Consider the following 14,531-nt stretch of genomic DNA (forward strand, 5'->3'; position numbering starts at 1 on the left):
TAGTTGTGTAATATATAAATCAAACATGGTGTAGGTCAGCGAGAGGTGTGCTTTACCAAGGTAGACAGAGATGCTGGAAGTAGCTGTTTATTTTAAATTGTGTAGGAGCTAAAGTCTACGATTGCATAAAAATCTGTCGTCACTTTGTCTCCTCCTATTCATAAAAACAGGAAATACTTGGGAGGTTAAAAAACGATATGGTGGAAGCTCATTAGGCTGGCTTTCACTGTCTGTTCGATCAGAGCAATGAAGGAGAGGACACGAGGAGATTACCGATTTTGTTAACGAAAAAAAACCATTATGTAACATAATTGCTACACTGATTTCTCTATGCTCTTCTTATTGGCATTGCCCCACTCACTGTGGAACAACACAACAACAAGATCACCTTCAGGGAACTCTAATACTTTTTTGTAATTACATCTTTCTTTCACATAATGACCAGTATAATTGTATGAAAAAAACAATGTTTTGAGAAATCCTCAATCAAAAATGTATAGTTATGAACAAGTTTTAAGTTTTGCATAACATGTCCTATATTCGAACTCTCAATTTGATCATACAGGTATGTTTTCAAAATGGAATCCAATGCAATGAAGAAGAGGACAGTAGAGGAAGACATGATGTAACACACTTGCTGCATTCTTCTGTTACTGGATTAACCAGAATAATACTAACTTTCTGGAGGAAGCAACTGATTGCTCCCTGCTCTTCTTATTGCTGCTGATACTGCTGATACTGTTGATACTGCACTCCATCTCTTCTTGACATTTGAGTACCTGTCCTTTTCATTTTGCTGAAACACTTCTGTGTTTCCTGCCACCATCTCCTCTATCTTCTCCAGCAGTTCAACCCTGTTCTCATTGATGAGAACATGATACCTGTTTCCACATTTCTCAACAAGCCACTGGAGGGCCTTCCCTTCACTCTCAATGTGCTGCTCAATGGTTGTGTCTCCCAGCCGGGCTCCATGAGTGAACAGCACTATAGTTTGACTTCAGACTCTCTCACTGAGAAGATCCAGGTGTTCCTCTACTACTCTTTTGTGTTCCTCAATTAATGAAGAATCCACTGCTATGACCAGAAGGAGAGTGTGGGGTCCTGGAGGACACAGAGACACACTGAGCACAATCTCCTGTTTAACCAGCTCAGGCGTCTTCTCTACAGGGAAATTCTTCAACCAGCCTGGAGTGTTGACCACAGTAACCTGCCTCCCTGCTACTTCTAGTCATCGTCAGGTCAAACTCTGCCCAGGAAGATGTTTCCTGCTGAACTCTTCATGCTATATCTATTTCCTAGAAGCACTATCCTCAGCTCTGAGAGATGGAGAGAGTCACCTGTCATAGAGAGAGATATTTCCACTCTGTAAAGGAGTTTATTATACATAGAATGTAAATTGTAGACATTGTTATGTGTTTGTTTGCCATTTAGGTCATCTCTACCTAAATGGCATTTTATTGTCTGTATATCTTCCCCTCTCTCTTTTCTTGTGCTGCTTAACATTTGTACCTTCACAGTCTGCTCTACCGTGTCACACTCAAAACAAAAAGTACATTTTTCAGGAGTGGTCTACCCATTCATTATGTAGTGATATGAGGGAGTGTAATTCTGTTAATCTCTAGTTGTGTGTGCACAAACAACCAAGTCTGATTTCCTCATTACACTCAGATCTTGTTTGATAAGTGAGGGGCAATAACAACAAAAACCATCCTGCATTATGACACTCGGTCTGCTCTCTTTCACAAAACCTGCATTTTGCATGATTTTGCAGACTCTCAAAAAGCTACTGGTGAGCAGCTTTTACTCGTACCTGCAACTATGCAGGTTAGTGTGTTGCATCACTGTAGTTGGTGTTTACTGCACTGCAACACAGTTGAATAATCAAAATGCCCTAAACAGAGACTGACAGAAACTCACCCATTCTGTTTCTGCACCTTCATCAGTCCCTGTTTTGCTCTCTCTTCTTTCTTTCTCTTTTCTGTATTCTCCAGTATCTCTCTCTTTATCTCATAATGTCCTCTGTTTCCTGTCACCATCTTCTCCAGGAGCTCTGTGACCTGAGTGACATCACCCTTGTTCTCATTGTTGAGGACATGATACTTCTTTCCACATTTCTCAACAAGCCACTTGAGGTCCTCCTCTTCACTCTCAATATGCTGCTAAATGGTTGTGTCTTGCAGACAGTCCCCATAGGTGAACAGCAGTATAGTGTGACTCCAGACTCTCTCACTGAGGAGCTCCAGTTGTCTTCTACTGACGTTCTGAATTCCTCAGTGAATGAAGCATCTAACCGTATGACGAGGAGGAGAGTTTGGGCTCCTGGAGGACACAGGACACACTGAGCATCATTTCCTGTTTAAGAAGCTCAGGAGTGTTCTTTACAGGGAAATTCTTCCACCAGCCTGGAGTGTCGACCACAGTGACCTGCCTCTCTGCTACTTCTCCCTGTCTCTTCACAGTGACCTGCCTCTCTGCTACTTCTCCCTGTCTCTTCACAGTGACCTGCCTCTCTGCTACTTCTCCCTGTCTCTTCACAGTGACCTGCCTCTCTGCTACTTCTCCCTGTCTCTTCACAGTGACCTACCTCTCTGCTACTTCTCCCTGTCTCTTCACAGTGACCTGCCTCTCTGCTACTTCTCCCTGTCTCTTCACAGTGACCTGCCTCTCTGCTACTTCTCCCTGTCTCTTCACAGTGACCTGCCTCTCTGCTACTTCTCCCTGTCTCTTCACAGTGACCTGCCTCTCTGCTACTTATCCCTGTCTCTTCACAGTGACCTGCCTCTCTGCTACTTCTCCCTGTCTCTTCACAGTGACCTGCCTCTCTGCTACTTCTCCCTGTCTCTTCACAGTGACCTGCCTCTCTGCTACTTCTCCCTGTCTCTTCACACACTGAGTAGTCGTTGTCAAACTCCTCACTGCCCAGGATGGTGTTTCCTGCTGAACTCTTCCCACTATATCTATTTCGTAGAAGCACAATCCTCAGCTCTGAGAGAGCGAGAGAGAGAAAGAGAGATTTTTAGAGTTTAAATCACTTGTGGAAAACCATTGATTTCAAAGTTAAATAAACCATACAACTGTATGTACAAGGACTACTTTTAACAATTTACATTGCATTTATTTTACAAAAACACGTTTACTGACAGAACTGTGCAGATGCAAAGTTTCGTAGCAGAATTTCGGTAAACAGATATCTCTTGCTTAAATATGGGGATGTTTTTACTATGCTAATTAGATTGACATGTGTCAATCGAATGTAGGGTGTTTTAATCTCAGCATGACCAGTGAGACTATCCACTTGAAGCATGATGCTGTGCACAATGAATTTAATGCAATATGTAATGTTATCCATGAGATGGTGCTATAGGATTAGATGAATGCTCAAGGCCTCTTGAATGATCTCAGTGATGGGTGCTCACTCATTCCAGGCAACTCTAGGGGTCCAATATGGATGATGGATTAATTTGTGGTATTTTGCTGATGTAAGGGGAGCTGTCTATGACCTCATTTAATGTATTACAGATTTTGGATTATTGGTTTATGGAGAGGCTTGGCACTCGGGGAAATCACATTTTTGTCTAGACTAGATGGACATCAGCATGGAGTTAATAAATTGTTGGGAACAGGTCCTAATCCAGGCACTTGTCATCTCCCGTCTGGATTACTGCAACTCGCTGTTGGCTGGGCTCCCTGCCTGTGCCATTAAACCCCTACAACTCATCCAGAATGCCGCAGCCCGTCTGGTGTTCAACCTTCCCAAGTTCTCTCACGTCACCCCGCTCCTTCGCACACTACACTGGCTTCCAGTTGAAGCTCGCATCTGCTACAAGACCATGGTGCTTGCCTACGGAGCTGTGAGGGGAACGGCACCTCCGTACCTTCAGGCTCTGATCAGTCCCTACACCCAAACGAGGGCATTGCGTTCATCCACCTCTGGCCTGCTGGCTCCCCCACCTCTGCTGAAGCACAGTTCCCGCTCAGCCCAGTCAAAACTGTTCGCTGCTCTGGCACCCCAATGGTGGAACAAGCTCCCTCACGACGCCAGGACAGCGGAGTCACTCACCACCTTCCGGAGACACTTGAAACCCCACCTCTTGAAGGAATACCTGGGATAGGATAAAGTAATCCTTCTACTCCCCCTTAAACATTGTAAAGTGGTTATCCCACTGGCTATAAAGTGAATGCACCAATTTGTAAGTCGCTCTGGATAAGAGCGTCTGCTAAATGACGTAAATGTAATGTAAATGGGAATTGTTTATTAATTCAAACAAGAATAAATACTTTTGACTTCAATGCAATGTTGACTCTGTGAACTTACCATAGACCTATAGAATTCACGCATGTGTGAAGAAATCAACAAATGAGTATGTATGTTTGTGTGTGTGTGTGTGTGCGTGTGTGTAGTACCTCAACTTCAAGTTTGACGTGGCAAAGTCAGTTTATGATTAGACTGTAAAGTTGGAATACTTCACACTGATAGGGACATGAAATAATATACACCAATAGTGGATAGTGGATCATTTGAAAGACAGTTTGTAAGTATGAGATTTGTATGCTTCTCTACATCCACACTGATGAAGGACTGATGCCCAGCTGGGGGAGCCGCCTAACTGATCACGTGGTACACACTGGAGCGCATGTACTTCTGCTGCGTTCATAACCAAGTAGCAAGGTGGTAGAGGTCATCATGTGGAAGAAGTCGTAGCTCAGTGACGATAGACGAGTTTTCCACTAGTAATTACGAATTGGAGGGGCATTTAAGTGGTAAATACCACCTTCCCACTTGGTTATCAACGCATTATAAATCCGAGGAGGACCTCAGGAATGTGATTGAGGGCCTCTTGAGCCAATTAAGGCTTCGCACCGCATCTCCACCAATGACTGAGAAGGAGGCGAGGTCTTGGATGGAGTCAGATTGCATTGGGAAAAGTTTGGTTAATTTCAGTAGATAAAAAACGAAAAAGGGACAATTAATTTATAGGAGCAAAATAAGTTCATCCTCAATGTTTGACAGGGATTTGTTTGCACATATTTACTGTGGAACTAGGAGAAATAACGATATTCATCAGGATTCGAAATATGGTGAGTTCTAGGTGTTGTGGAAAATATTCCCGAATTTCAAGAATGTTTGAAAGTGGAATGTCATTTTTATGATTTACAATACAGTAAATAACCAGTACATTATGTTCAGCTGTATTTGGACGGTATGCAGCGAGTGGAAGACATCTAACTTAGATGTTTTCTCTGCAAACAAAGTGAGTGGTCGTTCGTCCGGTTGCGCTGTTATAACGTGGCGAGTTGTCTTTGCCAGCATGTAACGTTATCGGTTTGTCAATTCAGAGGCGGGTGTCTCATAATAATGTATCCTTGTGGGTTCTATTAGTTCGGCTACTATTGTAAACCTTTATGCTTGGAAACATGCAAGGACAATACAAATGAATGTATAATTGTATCTTTCTCATGCACACAGTCTTTAGTCTCTCACGGATTTCAATGTACGAAATTGGCAGGAACGTGGTTGTCACACCAATGACAAACTTGTGATGAATTGCTAGATGTTGTGTACAAACTCAATGCCGAAAGTTATGGTGCCCCTCTGTTCATTTTCAAGGGTACATGTGCATTATATTAAGATAGATTGCATAGTATCAAGTGCAACCTAAATGTAATTATGATTTTTATCCACTCCTGACCAAGACAATTAAGACTTGACAATATAAACAATACTTTCCATCAGAGTTATCACAGGTTCACTGTTTATTACTGAGTATAAACTAGTCTATAAACTAATAAACCAGGCTACTAATTATAAACTCTTTGTGAATCATAAAGTAGTTTTCTGTAGCAGTACTGTATAATACATTACCCTTTAGATTCTGATTAAGTCTAGTTTATAGATTTTTAGACTAGTCCAAAATAGTATTGGAATTCTTGAAAGATCACCAAATATAGCCAAACGTTGTACAGTGTATCATGAAGTTTGATTAAAACAGTGACTTCTTCTTTAGAAAGTGTTCCAGAGCACTCACCCCCTAACTCCATTTCAACAAATTCACTTAGTCATGTATAGCATTCCTCAATAAAGCAAGTGCATGACTCCAATTAACTGAAACTTTCTTTGGTAACACTTGTATTAATCAGAAAAGTCTAATTTTAATCAATCTGTTTGGCCAAGTTGTTAGAGTAGCCTGCCACCACGTCCGATCAAACAGTATTCCAGGAATCTATGCGCCTCGGGCCAGGCTGCTAAAAGATGGTTTAGATACGGTGAGCGCTTTGATCTGCTCTTGTATTGTCTGGCTCCATGCTTGTCCAGTTCACTTTGCATCAGCATGGGGGATAGAGTTTGGAGCCTGTGAGATTTGTACACACTATTGGTAATTCGCCAGGTCACTTGGCTGCTGTGAGTATAGATGCCCCCACCCCCGGTAATGACTCCTAAAAAGGGGTCTCTGGTATTTGGGGAGTGTGAGGACTCTTGGCTGTACCCAGGTCTACTGCAGTAAGTGGTTCTCTTGCTGAGCAGTCAGGTGAAGTGAACCCTAGGCCTGTAGACAGCATGCTCTACTATGTATGACACTTCCTCCTGTAGAACAAACACCACAGGTACATCACCATCATGCCCTAAACTTCCATCTTTATTTTGGCTCAGCAGCTCTGGTTACTGGCTTAGCCTTGCATGCTAAGAATGAAACCATAACTCCTTCAGCATCCCACCTAGTTTGTCCTCAGCTTCATACCAGAGGGTTTATTTCAGATTGGGGAGCCTCTGTTGCTGTTCTTTTCCTGGTTGTTATTGTCGCTCACAGATGCAGCTGGACAGAATCACTAATTTCCCAAAGTTTGTGTGTCGGGTCTGTAAGTCCATCCAGTGGGTAGGGGCTTATGGGAAAGCCTCAGAGTGTCTGGCGGAGGGTGAGAGTCAGGCCAGAGTACATAGCAGTCTGCAGAGAGGAGCATACTCCCAATTTTTCAGAGGACTGTGCGATCATGCACTAAATCCTCCCATTCACCACTGAGGAACCACTGAGATGTAATGTGGATCAACACATCGCACAGCCATAGCTGGGTGTGAAACTGACTGACTGGGACTTCCTTCCTTCGTTCCGGAGGTGGACATGGGACATTTGTCACCAAAATACAGTACCAGTCAAAGTTTGGACACACCTACTCATTCAAGGGTTTTTCTTAATTTTTTACTATTTTCTACTTTGTAGAATAATAGTGAAGACATCAAAACTATGAAATAACACATATGGAATCATGTAGTGACCAAACAAGTGTTAAACAAATACAAATATATTTTATATTTCAGATTCTTCAAAGTAGCCACCCTTTGCTTTGCTTTGCACACTCTTGGCATTCTCTCAACCAGCTTCATGAGGAATGCTTTTCCAACAGTCTTGAAGGAGTTCCCACATATGCTGAGCACTTGTTGGCTGTTTTCCTTCACTCTGCGGTCCAACTCATCCCAAACCATCTCAATTGGGGTGAGGTCAGGTGATTGTGGAGGCCAGGTCATCTGATGCAGTACTCCATCACTCTCCTTCTTGGTCAAATAGCCCTTACACAGCCTAGAGGTGTGTTTTGGGTCATTGTCCTGTTGAAAAACAAATGATAGTCCCACTAAGCGCAAACCAGATGGGATGGCGTATCGCTGCAGAATGCTGTGGTAGCCATGCTGGTTAAGTGTGCCTTGAATTCTAAATAAATCACAGACAGTGTCACCAGCAAAGCACCCCCACACCATCACACCTCCTCCTCCATGCTTCACGGTGGGAACCACACATGCGGAGATCATCTGTTCACCTACTCTGCTTGTGTTTCTTGGCCCAAGCAAGTCTCTTCTTCTTATTGGTGTCCTTCAGTAGTGGTTTCTTTGCAGCAATTCGACCATGAAGGCCAGATTCACACAGTCTCCTCTGAATAATTGATGTTGAGATGTCTGTTACTTGAACTCTGTGAAGCATTTATTTGGGCTGCAATTTCTGAGGCTGGTAACTCTAATGAACTTATCCTCTGCAGCAGAGGTAACTCTGGGTCTTCCGTTCCTGTGGCGGTCCTCATGAGAGCCAGTTTCATGGTTTTTCGAAGTTCTTGAAATGTTCCGGATTGACTGACCTTCATGTCTTAAGGTAATGATGGACTGTCATTTCTCTTTGCTTATTTGAGCTGTTCTTGCCATAATATGGACTTGGTCTTTTACCAAATAGGGCTATCTTCTGTATACCACCCCTACCTTGTCACAACACAACTGATTGGCTCAAACGCATTAAGAAGGAAAAAATTCCACAAATTAACTTTTAACAAGGCACACCTGTTAATTGAAATGCATTCCAGGTGACTACCTCATGAAGCTGGTTGAGAGAATGCCAAGAGTGTGCAAAGCTGTCATCAAGGCAAAGGGTGGCTACTTTGAAGAATCTCAAATATAAAATATTTAACACTTTTTTAGGTTACTACATGATTCCATATGTGTCATTTCATAGTTTTGATTTCTTCACTATTATTCTACAATGTAGAAAATAGTCAAAATAAAGAAAAAACATGGAATGAGTAGGTGTGTCCTAAAGTTTGACTGGTACTGTATGTATTTACCAGCTGTGAACATCTGTGTTCAGAATTGGACTCGAGGTGTGAAGCTTGTAGTTCCTTTGTCAATATTACACACAAACCACACTGGACACGTTGTGTGCGCGAGTGTTGCGAAATAAATGTACACACACTTTATTCAATCATTTGACCCACACTGCTCGCGCACATGAACGAGTGTTTGTGTAGCCAAGCGCTAAAGTAGAACTTGGTTTTATTTTAGATGCTCCACGCGCTGCAAGTCAAATAAAATAAATAAAATAATCAAATAAAATTGTATTTGTCACATGCACCGAATACAACAGGTGTAGACCTTACCATGAAATGCTTACTTTCAAGCCCTTAACCAACAACGCAGTTCAAGAAATAGAGTTAAGAAAATATTTACTAAATAAACTAAAGTCATTTTTTAAATAAAAAGTAACACAAGAAAATGACATAACAATAACAAGGCTATATACAGGGGGTATCGGTACCGAGTCAATGTGCAGGGGTACAGGTTAGTCGAGGCAATTGGTACATGTAGGTAGGGGTAAAGTGACTATGCATAGATAATAAACAGCGAGTAGCAGCAGTGTAAAAACAAAGAGGGGGGGGTTGTCAATGTAAATAGTCCGGGTGGCCATTTGATTAATTGTTCAGCAGTCTTATGGCTTGGGGGTAAAAGCTGTTAAGGAGCCTTTTGGACCTAGACTTGGCGCTCCTGTACCACTTGCCGTGCGGTAGCAGAGAGCACAGTCTATGACTTGGGTGACTGGAGTCTTTGACATTTTTTTAGGCCTTCCTTTGACACCGCCTAGTGTATAGGTCCTGGATGGCAGGGAGTTTTGCCTCAGTGATGTACTGGGCCGTACGCACTACCCTCTGTAGCGCCTTACGGTCAGATGCCGAGCAGTTGCCGGTGATGCAACCGGTCAGGATGCTCTCGACTGGTGCAGCTGTAGAACCTTTTGAGGATCTGGGGACCCATGCCAAATCTTTTCAGTCTCCTGAGGGGGAAAAGGTGTTGTCGTGCCCTCTTCATGACTGTCTTGGTGTGTTTGGGCCATGATAGTTTGTTGGTGATGTGGACACCAAGGAACTTGAATCTCTTGACCCGCTCCACTACAGCCCCGTCGATGTTAATGGGGGCCTGTTCGGCCATCCTTTTCCTATAGTACACGATCAGCTCCTTTGTCTTGCTCACGTTGAGGGAGAGGTTGTTGTTCTGGAACCACACTGCCAAGTCCCCTCCTTATTGGATATCAGGAAGATACAAACCCAAGTGGATGCTTGAAAGACAAACAAGGAGAGATGAATCAAAGATAACTAACTAAAAACAAACTAGGTTTCCCTTTTTATCTGTGGATTATTCGTTGGAGTAGAGAAACTCACGATTTTGTATGACTCCGGGTCAAAGTTGTAGGTATTTTAAACCTGCGTGTCATAATCATGTCTGGTGTGGATGGACAAAATCAACATGTGCACGATGACGCACAGGCGTGGCCGATGTAGTCAGCATGTTAGGGTGACTAACAAAACTCCTAAACACTATCTCCAGTACCAACTCTGAAGTCCGCATAATGTGTATTACTGTAAATGACTAAATACTATTGCTTCACACACTGACCTAGTGTTCTGTACTTCTGAGGACATGTTGGACTCTCTCGAGGCCCCAGTCTGCACTGGGTGGGTGGGGACCCTCTTTCTGAGTGACTGTGGCTGTTGTGATGGCCTCTGTCTTTAATGGGACGTTACATACTGTAGCAACTCCAGTGGTACACTGTCATTTTGCCCAACAACTGCTGTGTTCAAAGGCCTAGACTGGGAGGGTTAGCCTATTTAGAAGGGAATGATTTCATCCACCTCTTCTGTGAAAATGTGTCAAATGAGTAAGATGGCTGGCCTTGCTTAGATCGTATTGGGAGACACAAAAATCAAGTAAAAAGGTATTCTGTATTTTCAGAAAAGGTCTACCGTATTTTCCGCACTATAAGGCGCACCGGAGTATAAGCCGCAGCAGCTAAATTGAATGATATTGAATGTGTACATATATAAGCCGCACTGGACTATAAGCCGCAGGTGTTTTAATGTTTAATTACCATATGTAAGGGTTCGTGCACAGAGGGGATTGTCGGGAAAGAGACAAACTGTCTCGCTCTCGTAATGTCTGTCTCTTGCTCTCGTTCTGTCTCTCGTACCACACTCGGTTCCACTTTTACTTTTGCGCGCTACCTGTCTCACTCTTTTCCGGCCTCCAGCTTTTCCTGCTGGAGCCCGCCGCTTAAAGGTGGGTGGCGCGGACCGGTCATAGAGCCCATAGAGTTAAAGTTGGTGGACTGTAACCTGTAAAATCCATAGATTTAGGAGGTCTTCTAGTGGCCGTTAGCTGTAAAAATCCATAGATTAGCCGCACCATTATATAAGCCGCAGGGTCAAAAATTTGGAAAAAAGGCGCGGCTTATAGTCCGAAAATTACGGTACTTTAATATTCTGCCAGAGGTACTCTTTCTAAAGGTTAGTCACATCCTTTAAAGCACTATCTGAGGGAGGACAAGGTCTGACATGCACTGCAATTTGTCAAAAGCTTGCTGTGTTCTTCAGTGATGGGTGTGTGTTACCTAGCACTGTTGATGACACCACAGGAGTGGATCGCTGCTGTTGTTCTGGACTACACTTCAATTTGGGGATCTCTGATTCATACTCATTCGCAGTGTAGACACTCAATAGTGCCTGATCCCTCCACGTGTCCAAATGTCTATACACCAGGGACCTACCCTAAAAAAGCCAGTGCTGCTTTAACCCTAACCCCAGGGCATGCTATTGAAGTGTATTTCCCACACCCGACACCCATATAGTGTAATTACAGCTGCTGATGTGAAACGCCATACTGCTCCTCTAGCTTAAATTGATCCCTGCATCTAGGCCAGCTAACATGTCAGAGGCTTTAGAAAGCAGCTATGAACATGATATTCAGCTAGGCAATGGTATACATTGAGTTACTGCTAACTTGCTCTGTAGATCTATTTAATTTCACCTTATGGACCCTTATTTCACAGTGTATGCAAACTGCTCTGCTATATCATCTGTTATTGCTGACAAATTAGCATCCCTAAAGTGCGTTGCAACTCTAGATTTCTAATGAGATAAATATCCAATATCCTTTAAGTTCCACTCCTTGAGGGCTGACAGACTGCATGCTGCTCTCTCATCCTCTCTCTCACGGTGGTGTTCCAAGCGCTCCTCCTCAGCATGTCATAAAACTGGCTCTGCCTGGGCCCTTGTCAACACACACAGACAGAGAGAGATAAATACAGAGAGGGGAGAAGGACAGAGAGAGCCTGGCCATTTTAGTATGCTGCAGGGCACTGTCCTCCCCAGCACAAGTGTCTTTGTCATCCCTGCCTGTTGAGTATAATGGACCACTGATTACAGTAATGCTGGCAATGGGAGATCATGACACACTGCCAATAACACAGCCATGCAGAGAGCCCAAGAAGGTGTGGGTGGGTCTGTGTGTGTGGGTGGGTCTGTGGGCTTGTATTACTATCCTCGTGGGTACCGGAAGTCCCCACAAGGATAGGACAATTCTCTCAGGTCCCCACGAGGAAAAAGGCTATTTTAGGCATAGGAGTTAGGGTTACGATGAGGGTTAGGGAAATAGGATTTTGAATGGAAATCAATTTTAGGTCCACACAAGGATAGTAATACCAAATGTGTCTGTGTCTGTGTGGAGAAGGAGAGCTGGGCCTAGAGGATTCTCTCTGCTCTCTACTGGTGCAGATGTGCGCTCCAAAGCAGGCTCTGGGTTTTGTTTGTGACTGTCGTACAATTTATAGAATGCCACTTCTCATTTAAGAGCGTTTCAGATGTTTTTGGCTTCATACAAGTATCAAAAATCTGCTTTGTAGCCTGGCTGGCTGCAGTCTTGGTTTAAAGTCTCCTAGATTGAGCTTTTATTATTATGTAGTAGTGTACTGTATGTATACGTGATAATTCCTCACGCTTTGAGAACATGTTTATTATCATGACTGGTGTTATTACCAATGCTTTAGTGACAATTGTTGTGACTGCACTGTGAACACACTGGGAACAAAACGGCAGCATTATCTGCAGGCCCTAGATGACAGTTTTTCTGTCTGTGCATAGCTAACTACAGCGGTTTACCTGAGTGTTGCTGACTTGTAAAGACATGCTTGGCCAAGTCTGTCATCAGATGGTTCTCTTTTTTCACCCTCTGGTGTCTACAGACCAGTGGCGGCCACTGATTGTCTGAATACCCGGGGCACGAAGTGGTTGGAGTTGTCGACAAAGCAGCATGACAGAAATATGATACCAAGTTTTCGAACTACTGGTAGTTTCTTTGAGAAGATGTATAAAGCGATCTGTGCATTTGAGCAACAGCATAAATACAGCTATCTCACTCACTTTTGCATTCAAAAACAGAATGACCACTGTTGCACATGCTGCCACTGTTTTGAACAGATTATATTATATTATTTAGAACGAGCAGTCAGCTCACGAACGAATGAGTGCACCAGGGAGAATACAACAAGCATGCAATAAGTGAAAGCACATTATCTGGAGATACAGTAACTGGAGATAGCTAACTAACATAATGTCGCAAAGCATGATGCGCTAGCCAGTAAACTTTCATTTTGAATTAACTTCATATTGAAAGACTTGAAATTGGCATGGGAGCTAACTGGCTAGCAAGCTACCAGCTAGCTGCTTATTCAAGGTAGATAACTGGTTCATTTATCCAAAATATCCAAACTATTTGTTTCTCAAAATTACTGTAGTTGGCTAATTCATTTGATCACACCTGGTTTTATGCTGTTTTAGTCCACACAACATGTCACCCTGTCATCTACAGTACAACCTGTTGAACAACATGGGGGGAGGGGGACAATAAGCCACCGTCCTACCAGATCCATGATGAGAAGGTTCTAGCTAGTGTATTCCTCTATCCTTCGACTCTTGTTTGACGTAGATGTCTGGTTTTAGGGCTGTCCCCGACAAAAAAATAATCTTGGTCGACCAGCAGTCGTCTGTTCTTTCAACCAATCGACTGGTCCACGTTTTCTGTGTATTTTTCCATATATAGACACACCCTATGTGTTTTTAATAAAATCAACTATATGTAGGCTGCTGAGCTTGTCTGATGCTTTAAGCACACTGTGATTTAAATAATTAAGACACACAAATAACTCGAGGGAGCCAGAGATCAAGATGGCCTAACCAGAAGGAAAAATCTGTTCCCGAACCACCACCTCCCGCTGCTGCTGGCCTTCGCAGATTCTGCCATTATGTTCCTGAAGTTGTTTCATTTATTTTATAGTAAAGTCTTCGTATCTCAAAATCATTGTAATGTGTTTAATAAAAATTATATCTAAATGAAAATTATACATCTAAAAGTACATTGCCAACTATGTATAAATAGCCTACATAAAGCCAATAAATGAAAACATTGCACACTGAAGGTAGAAAATATCCTGATAAAAATTAATCACATTGGCTACCCATGGCCTATCTGCAAGGAACTTGAAACATTGTATCAACTATCAACTTGGTCCAGCCCAAAGCTTGTGCTAACAAACTTGCAACATTGTATAAAATATCCTGGACCCTCAGGGTTTTCCAGCCCTGAGCTGAGCTCCGGCGAGACACAACTGTAGGCTATTTTGTGCAAGGGATAAGAAGTAATCAGGTAGGCCTATTTTATGACGTTTCCACCGGATCAGAACATTACATTTTTTCCCCCTTTCATGCTGAGTGGTAATCGAAAGGGAGAGCGCTGGAAAGATTTTTCAAATAGGCTACATTGAGGAACTATTGTCATTCTCAATGGATGTAAATACAGACTTTGTTTACTTGCTGTTTGAGGTGAAGAAAAAATTACTTTGAGAAGCTCCACAGTTCATTAGTGGTGGTGAGTTAAGGCGATCAGAAATACTATCACA

The sequence above is a fragment of the Coregonus lavaretus genome (genome assembly GCF_964263955.1).
Source record: "Coregonus lavaretus genome assembly, chromosome: 18".
NCBI classification, from domain to species: Eukaryota; Metazoa; Chordata; class Actinopteri; order Salmoniformes; family Salmonidae; genus Coregonus; species Coregonus lavaretus.